Here is an 11,593-nt window from a genome sequence, read left to right on the forward strand (position 1 = left end):
AAGATGTTCGTGATATGTGCGATGAAGCTGTTGTATTTTTTGCAAGCGTTAGAACCAGGAAGGTCTTCATAGAAAATTGGATTAGTCAGACACATGGCGCCAAAGGCGTTTAATTGACTGCGAAAAAGAGGCCATTTGTAAATAAATTTTTTCCGGGTAAATAACGAGCCATTTATTTGAGTAATCACCAAGAAGTGGTCACTGCCTCAAATATCCTCTAAAGTCTTAGATAGACATAGGGTGACTAATTTATAAGAGGAGAGGGAAAAATCAATGGTCGAGTCTCTAGAATCAGGAGGGAGCAAAAGTGTAGAATTTTTGTCGTTGAGAATAACGAAGTTATAATGATCAATAGCTTTAGCTAGCATTCTGCCGGGACCGTCGTCGTATGAGTTATTCTTATAGGAATGGTGACAATTAAGATCACCAACTAAAAGCATGAGTTGAAAATTATCCTGAAGCTTGAGAATTTTGTTGAATACATTGAATGGAGTGCGCTTGCCAGAGTGGCGATAGAGATTAACAATAAGACAATGAGCATTATTAACCTTAATTACAATACCTAAAATTTCAATGGAAGGATCAATAATGTGATCAAGATCAATAGTAGAAAATGAAATGTCGTACAAGTGTGCACAGACCGCGTTTATTGTGGCTGTCAATATCCTTTATTTTGACTGTCTGAAAGCCTTTCAGGTGAAAGTAATTAGCTTCATGATAAATGGACTCCTGAATACAGATAATAATTGTAAGCGAGTGATTGTAAAGAGGTGAGTTTGCTACGGATTCTTTGGCAATTCCATTGCAATATGTTAAGGGGTAACACCACTGTAGAATTTTTGAAAAATCGATTTTTTTTATTACTTTAAAAAATACTTTGAACCTAGAATGAGATAAAAAACGTCTTACGTCTGTTATAAATTTATTTTTGTGAAATTTCGCGCCCTTAAGCGTGTTGGCCTGCTTTAAAACCTACGGCGCATCGATACCTGCTCGAAGGGTACAACCTAATAACTTAGAGGAGAAGAGGGTAATATGGCACCCATTTTCATTTTATTAAATCATTTTCTTTATAATTAATATTTTCTATTGAAACTTGAACGATTACATTCGTCAAAATGTTGTTTGACAGATTCTAGGCTCAAAGTAATGAGATATTTATTATTTAGGACGTGATTTATAAAAATCTAATGCTCTGCATAACCGGTGACAGAAAAAAAGTGGTTGTAATATGGCTATCTATAAAAATAATTGAAAAAAGTTAGTTTAATTTAGAAGAAACACAGTATCTTGTTACAAAATTATGTATTTTTTATTTTTCATTGTTTAGAATTTTCCTAATATAGAATTTTAATATTTTCTTGCGTTTAGTAACTTTAAAAATACCATTAGAAATTTAGTTAGAAATGTCATTCTATCCCTGTTTAACATTAAACAACAAGCATAAAATAATGTTTTTAATGTTTCTAAACACCGCTCTCTAGAATGACGATTGATTTATCGAAGAAATATTTCAATATAAAAATTTTGCTTAAAAGGCCATATTAATGAAATTCCATGTTATTGTTTTAACTTTGTATAACTCAAAACGTGTATAGCTGAATAAAAAGGTAAATAATAAAAAAAACACTCAAGTGTATGTACATTCGTGTGATAATACACTCAAGTTTAAGAAAAAAGAGAAAGTATGAGTAATTAAAGGTTAAAGATGAACCTTGAAAAAGTTTACAAGTGCTCAAAAGTAAAAATGCCTTATAACAATTGTCACTTATTATGTATTGTCATATTAACATCACTAAAAAAGGCTAGCCGGCAGGCTAGCCATAATACAGTAGCCATAATATCCGCTTCTCCTCTATCAAACCTATTTACGAGGAGCTAAGCCGTGATGATTTGCTAAATTGTTGCTTGGGAGGCCACACTCAAAATAACAACGAAAGTTTCAATGCTGCTGTATGAAATTTGGCCCCAAAATCTTACTCAAGCGGCAAAAAAGTATTGTGTGCAGCGACTGATATTGCTGTCTGTATCTTTACTGACGGTTTAATAAACATTTTATCGATTATGCAAGTTTTGGAGCTGGATATCGGCTACCAAGCATAAAATTTTTGCCTTGAAGCCAATGCGACAAGGATTAAGCAGGTCGAGCGGTTTTTGACAGATGCCGCAAAGGAGGCACGCACCAGCATAAAATCGTCCCGGAAAGAAAATGAGAAAGAATACTTGAGTAAAGAAGGGATGCTTTACGGTCCTGAGATAGCAGACTAATGGTAAAAAATTTCAAACAGTCACATTTTTCATTTTTTTACGTCGAAAACACGTCTCTAAACTTTAAACGCATTTTTCTCAAAACATAGTTTTTTAAAACGGCACGCAGCATAACTCAAACAATTTTCATTCTTTTCACTCAAAATTTTAATTACTTCTTTAAAATAACATTTCAAAAAGAAACACGTACGGAATTTTTGATAAGTTGATTAGAACATTATTTATTGACAAATAATTGCCCGTTTTTTTCGTCAAAAATGGAACTTTTTCTTTAAATGCTTACCAATTACTGAAAAATAAATATTTCTCAAATTCCGTACGTGTCTCTCTAGCTATACTCATGTAGATTAAGAAAAAATTTTTTGTTTTGTTCCAGATAAATATCTAGATAGTTCTACTGCGTGCCGCAAACGGGAGGGTCCCAGATGCGCACAGACCCGATCGGACACTACCAATCACGTAATCTAATCTAACCCAACCAACGGAAATAGGCTGCTATAATTGGTGGTGTCCAATTGGGCTTGTGCGCATCTGGGACCCTCCCCCGCAAACCACTTTAAAATAAACACGTCTTACGACAATGGCTCTAGCGTTGCCATTTTTTAATATTTTTTAATAAAAAAAATTTTATGAACATTTAAAAATGTGTTTAATAACATCCTTAAATATTATTATCTTCTTACTTTTCCTTCCATGCAAAAAAAATCGCAAAAAACGCTTTATTTGGGCCGTCTACAGTGGTGTTACCCCTTTAACGAATTGTTAGAGGGTATGTGAGTGTTATTACTACAAAAGTGAGGATATCTCATAGCATCATTAAGATGTAAGTAGTTATGAGAGCTAGAGTTGGAAGGGAAATTAACTGATATCATGTCAGAACTAAATTTAATTAAGAAGAGAATTGAGAGTTTAAGAGGAAAGATTGGTATTAATCAATTTGGGGAAGGGTAGAATGGAAGGTGATGAGCGACCTGAGATATTTCTAACGTTTTGGAAAGATTGAGAACAGTCAGTTTGTTGAACTACACGAGTATCTGAGCTAAGATAGTCAGTATCACAGAAGTTGCGATTGATGTAGTCACTATCAATATTGAAAAAATTAAATAAATTTTTAAGTAGGCTATTAATAATGTTTGTGTTAATATAACCAGACAAGAAGTTAGGAGAGGCATCAATGATAGCTGAGACATCTTTTTTGAGAATTAAGGGCAAAAGATCCTTTATAAGGAATTTGCTTAAGTTTTCAATAAAAGTATTGAAGTTATCAGATTTATTAGATGAGTTAGCGGAGGGGTTAGAACAAGTACGGGGGGAGGGGTTGAACCAAAATTGGAATGATCAAATGCGACACCATTTCTAGAGGGAAACGAAGAGCGGCCATTGGGATAAAAAAGAAGTTCCTTATTTGGATACGCTTGATGCTTAAATTGCGGGGAACGGGGAGATAGGGAAAAGTCACTGCGATATAGAGAAGGACCAGGAGCAAATGTGAGAGGGTAGGAGAAAGCTTGACCGGCAGAATGTGTGCGGGAGTAATTCTTGCTAGTTACAGCATTAGCATAGGAGTCAGAAGAAGAATAACGTGTCGGCTCAAGAGACTCGTATGAATTTGCGTTGTTTAGTACATTAAATATGTTATTATTGTGAAAAGCAGAAAGGTTATCAGAGTATGATGAGTTTTTGTGATGGTTATCAGGATGTTTGTTATGTAAACGAGGAAACTTGTTATAATCTGTTCTGGAATCTCCGGCCAGATCGGAAGAATGAAAGAGCAAAGTATTTGTTGGAGTGTTAGAACGAATGATTTTTCTGGCTTCAAAAAGAGGTATGTTTTCAGTTGCTCCCAGAGAGAGAATTTATTTGTACCTAAAGGCGATAGGGCAATCCGGAGTAGTAGCAAGGTGGTTACCTTTGGAATTTATACAAATTGGGAGTCTGTCAAGCATGGGACAGTGCTCATCATCTTTATATTTGTCACGACCGCAGTTGAGACATCTTTCAGACCCTCTACAAACGGATTTGATGTATCCAACTCTGAAGCATTTAAAGCAGGTGCGGGGTCTGGGAATAAAGGGGCGAATCTCGTATCTAGTTTTGAAGATGTAGACGTACTTGGGAAAAATTTGGCCCTCGAATTTGACGATAACTAGAGATAAAGGTACAAGTTCAGTCGAGCCCTCGATGGAGACTCTTACATAATCTCTTGACCTTAATGATATGAAAAGGGTGTGCATCTATTGATTTGGAGATTGATTCTGTGCTGATGCTAGACGGGATGTCTCTTATAATGCCCATACGCATTGTGCGGTAGGCAGGAATAAAAGCAAGCAAACCATGAGATTTGAGAATCTGAGGGGTAACAAGGCTGTTAACAGAATTTTTTTATAGTTGCGAAACACCTTTATGGGTTCCCGCGTCTGTGGGAACAGGGGTATGTGGGACTCTCCGATTTAGACTTGGCCGGCATACCCACTAAAACCCAACTTTTTCCGGCGTCTGGGCTATGGACTGATCACGAGATCGAGCTGTGCATGCACCGCGATCAGTCCTGACCCAAACGGGTTTCCGCTCGAGAGTAGGGACCCCCCTCCAGAGTTAGCAACCGAGACTCAGCCGAAACCGAGCCCCACTCGATGGGGGCTCGGTTTCGGCTGAGTCTCGGTTGCTAACTCTGGAGGGGGGTCCCTACTCTCGAGCGGAAACCCGTTTGGGTCAGGACTGACCCAACTGACTGGGGAACTGGGATGCCGGGGGTGCGACGGGCTCCGCCCTAGGTTTGTATTCCCGCATCCCAAGCCCCAGACGGGTCAGCCGGGCAACTACCCCGTCGCTGATTTCGCCCAATGCGTACCTCCTCAACAGTGGAAAGGGTAGGGCCCTCTGTCCGATCTAGTTGGCGCTATGAGGATCCCCCTTTCCCACTGTTCCTTCTCGACTGTAGGGACCCCCCTCCAGAAGAGAAAGAAGCGCAAGCCTGCAAACTAACCCGGCGGCGATATATACATATATATATACACTGCCGCCGGAACGCCGGCGAGCTCCAGGTGTGGGGTCTACCACCAAAACTGTGGCGGAACCCCACCAGGCGCCTCAGATCCTCCTCCGTTTTAAAGGAGGCGGGACTGCACGGGCGATTACTTCCTCGGACGAAAAAGTCGTCGAGGGGAAACACCCGCGCTGCTCATTTAAGGGGGGGGGAGGGATCCCTGCTGATGTTGTTGCAGAAACCGTCTATGCCTCCCTCCCTGTGCCTTTTCTCTGGGGGCGCGTTGAGAACTTCTTCCCGCGTCCTGTCTGCCGCCTCCTTCTGCGACATGACAGCGTCGCAGAAGGAGACAAACGTATCCCAGTTTTCGGGGGCGGCTAATATCCTCCCCACAACTGTGGCAAGGTCCAGCTCGCCCCCTATCACCTCCACAAGGGCGCGCCGCTCCGTCGCCCACGCTGGGCACTTCTGGACAGTGGTGGTATCTTGGTGAGGCCTCCCGCCCGGTCCTCTCATGCAGGTACTTCCCGAAGCAGCCATGCCCGGAGAGTACCTGCGTCATATGAAGTTTAGGCTTCCATATGACCTCCTCAACCAATCTTTGAGGACGGGCTGAAAGGCCTCTACCTTAGGCCCACCCTGGCGTGCGGGAGCCGCTCCTGCTAGTATTAGGTGACGCTCGCCTTGATCAGGTTTCTCTTGGCCTCCAGCATCCTGGGCGTCACCGCCGTGCCCTCCCGGGCCAGCTCCTCCTTCCACTCATATGTGTCGAGCAACGTGCCCGACACGTACACGCATGGAACTGATCCAGCCAGCACCAGAGCGGCATCCCGAGACAAGCTGAAGTCAACCATAACCTTACCCCTGCCAATTTTTTGATTTCAAGAACATCCTTAGGAGCTAATTTAGAAATAATGCAGTTAACGTGAAGAAGGTGGATGGCCTCAGTCTTAGAATTGTCAGAATTATAGACATAGACAGTGTAAGGAGCATTGTCATTCTGAGAATATTTATATGTGAAAAAGCGAGAATCTTTCGGAGAGACGGAGTTACTACTGGTATTGTTACTATTATTATTTAAGGTAACATTGTGAGAATAAGTATGATTTGAGGGAAAGTTGGAAGGTTCGGTAGTCTTCGGAAACTGGTTGATAGTCTTCTTAGTGGAATCAGACTTGTTTGGTTTGGTCACCTTAAAAGTAGAAGAGTGAGATTGTTTGGGTGGATCTTCAAATTGTCTTCCGGAAACCTTTCGCCGAATCGATATCCATAAGACCATGGTCACTCTCTGAATAAGCTGATATATCATTTGTTGGGCAGATGTGGCTTAGACTGCCAAAACTTGAATTGACGTTGGTTCGATTTGTTCCAGTTGCAGAATCCATATTCACAGAAACGTGGTCTTCTACTGAATTGTCAGTTGTTTCCCATAAAGGGCAGAAGTTAGATATGTTTTGACCTTGACTACCGAGGTACGTGTTGGCGTTGACTAGAATTGCATCTTGAGGTGAAAGAGTATTCGCCTGAAAGTTTTGAATGTTATCAGCCAAGTCAATGTCGAAGCAGACATTACTATTCAAGATGGATTCAAATTTATTGAATTTGTCGGCAAGAACGCCAAAGTTGGAAGGTATAAGGATGGGAGGGCTAGAGGGGAGGGGAGGAAGAGGAGGATCGGGAGGGCATACGGGGACCTCAGGATGCAAACGGCGCACATCACCGGTTGATGCACCCGTTCCGCCGCCCCCTGCCACTGAGGCAGGGAGGTTAGTGTTCATAATAAAATGTACGCGACTGAAACCATAAGGTAACCGAACGCGCACTAAGAGATAAGAACTAAGAGATAAGAGAACGAATACAGACTGTAGGGGAGACTAAATAGCTACAAGAAGGTTCGAAAAGAGCACGAAAATGATCACTAAAACAATTGCGCCGCAGAGGAACACAATCACGCCCAATCGCAACGAGCTGCCATGATCGAATCCTCACAAAGCCTGAAGTACGAGTTGGGGAGTTGACCGGTAGCGCTTATGTATAACACCTATCGCCGCACTCGACTCACGAGAAGATCTCCGCGGCGTGGCCGCCTAGCGACAGCGTCAGCACTCACTTGTTAAATCTATTTCAATCTCTTAATATGGCCAATATCTCATCCATCGATCACAATAAAGTCACATATTTTTATTTTTATTTATAATTGTATTTTCTATTGTTTACATTATTTTAACGATACATTAAAACAATATAAATATTTTGGAAACTATAAAGAATGATTTTGTTTATAATATATAGTGTATGATTTCTTTTTCATTTTTAAATCATTTTTGAGTCATTTCTTATCGGTGACTTTGAAATCATTATGACTTTTGTGTTCTACCTAAATAAATGTGTGTAATAGATTAAAAAAAGGACGTAGGGGAGACCGGGGCAAATCGTTAGACGGGGTAATTCGATAATTGAAAATATCTTTTTAAGGGTACATATTAAAAATTTACTTTAAATACTGTAAACATGTCCTAATGTAATGATGTTGCTAACAAAGTTTTGTTGGCAACGGCGTCATATTGAAGTCGTAGTGAAAAATGTGTTTTGCGACAGTCGAAGTGATTTCTGATAATCAGCATTTTTTCGAAATTTAAATAAGATAATAAGGTTTTTTTGAAACCTTTGAAAACTTTGAATGTATCGTGTCCAGTTGAATGTATTTGAAATATTTCGTGTTTACTTTTTGCTGTGTGATGTCTATTTTTGTCGATCATACGCAATAATGCGCACAGTTGATGTTGGGGCTATTCGTAATACCGAGCACCGTGGCAATTCGTTAATACTGATTGCAGCGCCTATGGGTAACCTTAACCTTACGTTGACTGCGTTACGAACGTCTACACTACATAGAGCATTGAGGTAAACTGAAGCTTCCCTGATAGCCACCTGTCTGTGTTGCTGTAATGTTGCCGAAAACAAAGGCAGGGCTGGATTTACTATAGGGACTTAATGGGCTATAGTCCAGGACGGCAAAATATAGGGGCGGCAAAATATGGAGACACGACGCGCCGCAGCATGTCATGCCGCGGCGCGTCGTGCCGCAAGACCGCGTTTCAGAGGCGGCATACGGCTGAGGTTCAATCGTACGCCGCGGTGTGTCGTGCCCACCGAAACCCTATCTCACAAGAGAAGTTAGACCTCGATTATTACATATATGAGATCGAGCCCGGCGGCCGGCAATCGGCAACGATATTTACGATACGTGAGAATTAGCGTGCGACAATATTATATCCATTTGTGTTTCATATTTTATGTTTTATCTTTTGTATTTTAAAATCAAATAAATTTCTTGATTAGTATATATAAATTTTAGTTATTAATCGCAGTTTTTACGTTTTTTTCCTTTTACTTCCTTTTTTATAATTTGCATTAGATTGCTGTCGCAGCCTTCAATTTTTTTTTAAATATTATATAAGAAACATGAGTGACGGACGAATACGGTTAAGTGAAAGTCAGTACAAGAAACGTAGGTTGGATAAGGCTGAGAGAGAACGTAGTATCGTAGAAAAAACTCTTAAAATTGATAGTTTCTTTAATCAACCGAAAGTTGTTAATCAACTAAATAACTTTGAAAAACCAGCCATTTCCATTGCTGATTCTTCAAAACAGCTCCTTCCCATTACTGGTTCGGATAATATCAAAGAAATTGTACCAACAGCTTGTGACATAGACCCTAATTCTAATTTCACCTCAAAGTCCCCAGAGCCAACTACTTCTATTACTAATATCAATCAAAGTAATAATTTGGCAGTTAATTCTAATGTGATTGTAAAGGATCCAGCTTTATGGATAATAAACGATGCTACACGTAAATACGTTTTGCAGCATGGAATTAACCAAGATCATGTTCATGATAAAAATTTTGATTTTTCCCGCTCAAAGAGACTTTGTGGTAAGCAATATCGATATTTAAATGAATCTTTATTTAAAACCCAATTTGTCAATGGCCAAATAGTAAAGCGATCGTATTTAATGTACTCAGAAAGTTCTGGTTCAGTGTTTTGTGTTCCTTGTCAATTATTTGGTGGAACTACAAAAATAGCAAAAGAAGGATTTGACGACTGGAAGCATGGCAATGATGCATTAAAAAATCACGAGAATTCTTTTGAACACAAGTCGTGTGTTTTAGAAATGAAAATGAGATCAAACACTCTTGGAAAAATTGATACACATTTTTCTTGTCAAATGAACACAAAGAAAAAGTACTGGCGCAACGTTTTAAAACGGGTTGTAGCCACTGTCCGTGCTTTGGTAACTGCAGGTTTACCTTTAAGAGGTCATATCGAGAAGTTTGGTTCGTCAAGCAGTGGTAACTTTATAATGTGTCTTGAACTTATTTCTGAATTCAACCTTTTTTTGGCAGAGCATATAGCTAAGTACGGTAATCCAGGTCAAGGCCACACTTCGTATTTATCTTCTACTACATATGAACATTTCATTAAGTTAATGGCTAAAAAAGTAACGAAACAAATAATTAAAGAATTAAAGAGTGCCAAGTATTTTTCTATTATAGTAGATTCAAGTCCAGACATATCTCATACTTGCAGTGATTGTGAGATATGTTTTGGAAAATGGACATCCTGTAGAGAGGTTTCTGTGTTTTGTTCCGAATGGTCATAAATCAATCGAACTTTTTGATGCTGTTGTCACTGTGCTTGTGGGTTTTGATATCGATATTGCAAATTGTAGAGGTGAATCATATGATAATGCCATGAATATGTCTGGAAAATATGCCGGATTACAAGCTAGAATTAATGAAATTTCTCCAAATGCTGTATACTCTCCCTGCTCAGCTCATTCCCAGAATTTAGTTGGAGAACATGCAGCAAGTTGTTGTAAAGAAAGTAATGACTTTTTTTTTCTTCTTCAAAATTTGTATGTATTTTTTTCAAGTTCTACTTATCGCTGGGAAATATTACAGAGACATTTAACACAACGTGAAAACAGAACTCTAAAAGGCTTGTCACAAACACGATGGTCAGCCCGTTATGACGCGTGTCAGAGTCTTAATAAAGATTGGAATGAAGTGATTGAGGCTCTTACATCAATTGCGGAAGATGAAACAGAAAAATCTTGTACTCGATGTGAAGCTTCAGGTATCCTCCGACAACTACTACGTCTTGAAACAGATATTCTTTCTTCAGTATGGGATAATTTATTACAGAGATTTTATTTTTCTAGCAAGAAGCTCCAAGCAGCTGACATTGATCTTTATACTGTAGCAGAACTATACGGTTCACTAATAAACTATGTTGAAAGTATTAGGAAAACTTTTGATACCTACGAAAATGCTGCTCTTAAAAAATCATTTGTTACAGAGTATGAAGATATATCGAAAAGAAAAAAGATAAGAAAACTCCAAGACGATGAATCACGAAATTTTGAAACCGAATTTATTGGGCGAGAAAACTTTAAAATCAATACTTTTTATGTCATAATTGATAGAATAGTTGCAGAGTTAGAACGTCGAAAAGCAGTCTATGAAAAGTTAAGCATGAGTTTTGGTTTTTTAACTAAAGGAATTACAATGGATGATAAAACTATTGCTAAAAATGCTGCCAGATTAAGTAATGAATACAAAGAAGACTTGCCAAATTCAGAATCGTTTCAAAATGAATGTCTCCATTTCTTTGGATTTTTAAAAAATTTAAATAAACCTCCAAACACTATTCGAGAGATCTGCAAAATGATTTACGATAAAGGCCTCCAAGAAATATATCCTTACATTAATATCGTACTTAGAATCTTCTTATGCATAGCTGTAACAAACTGTTCAGCAGAAAGATCTTTCTCAGTATTACGGCGCGTCAAAAATTATCTCCGATCTACGATGTGTGATGAACGTCTCAACTATTCAGCAGTTCTTACAATTGAGTCAGAAATCGAAAAACGTATAAATTATGATGATATAATTGATTCATTTGCTAATGCTCAGTCGCGTAGAAAGGTAATAAAATAAGTAATAATTGAAGAAGTAATTCACAATTAAAGGACCTTCATTTAACAAGTATTTTATTGTCAAAATCAACATTTTAATTAAAAATTAAACCATAATAAAATCAAATAAAAAAATAAACTTAAAAAAATTTAAAAAAAATTAAAAAACAAGAAAACACAAAAAACAAAAAACCGGAGTGTGAAGTCCTATCGTGCAGCCTTCTCGTGGGACACTCTGAGTGGTATTTAATAATTCATTTAATATAATAAATAATCAATTATAATACCAGCTAATGCGCGTAGGTTTTTTTGCAATATTATACAGAGTGACCCAGAAAATCTGCCCATGCCCTCATG

This window comes from Solenopsis invicta, chromosome 13 (assembly GCF_016802725.1).
Source record: "Solenopsis invicta isolate M01_SB chromosome 13, UNIL_Sinv_3.0, whole genome shotgun sequence".
NCBI classification, from domain to species: Eukaryota; Metazoa; Arthropoda; class Insecta; order Hymenoptera; family Formicidae; genus Solenopsis; species Solenopsis invicta.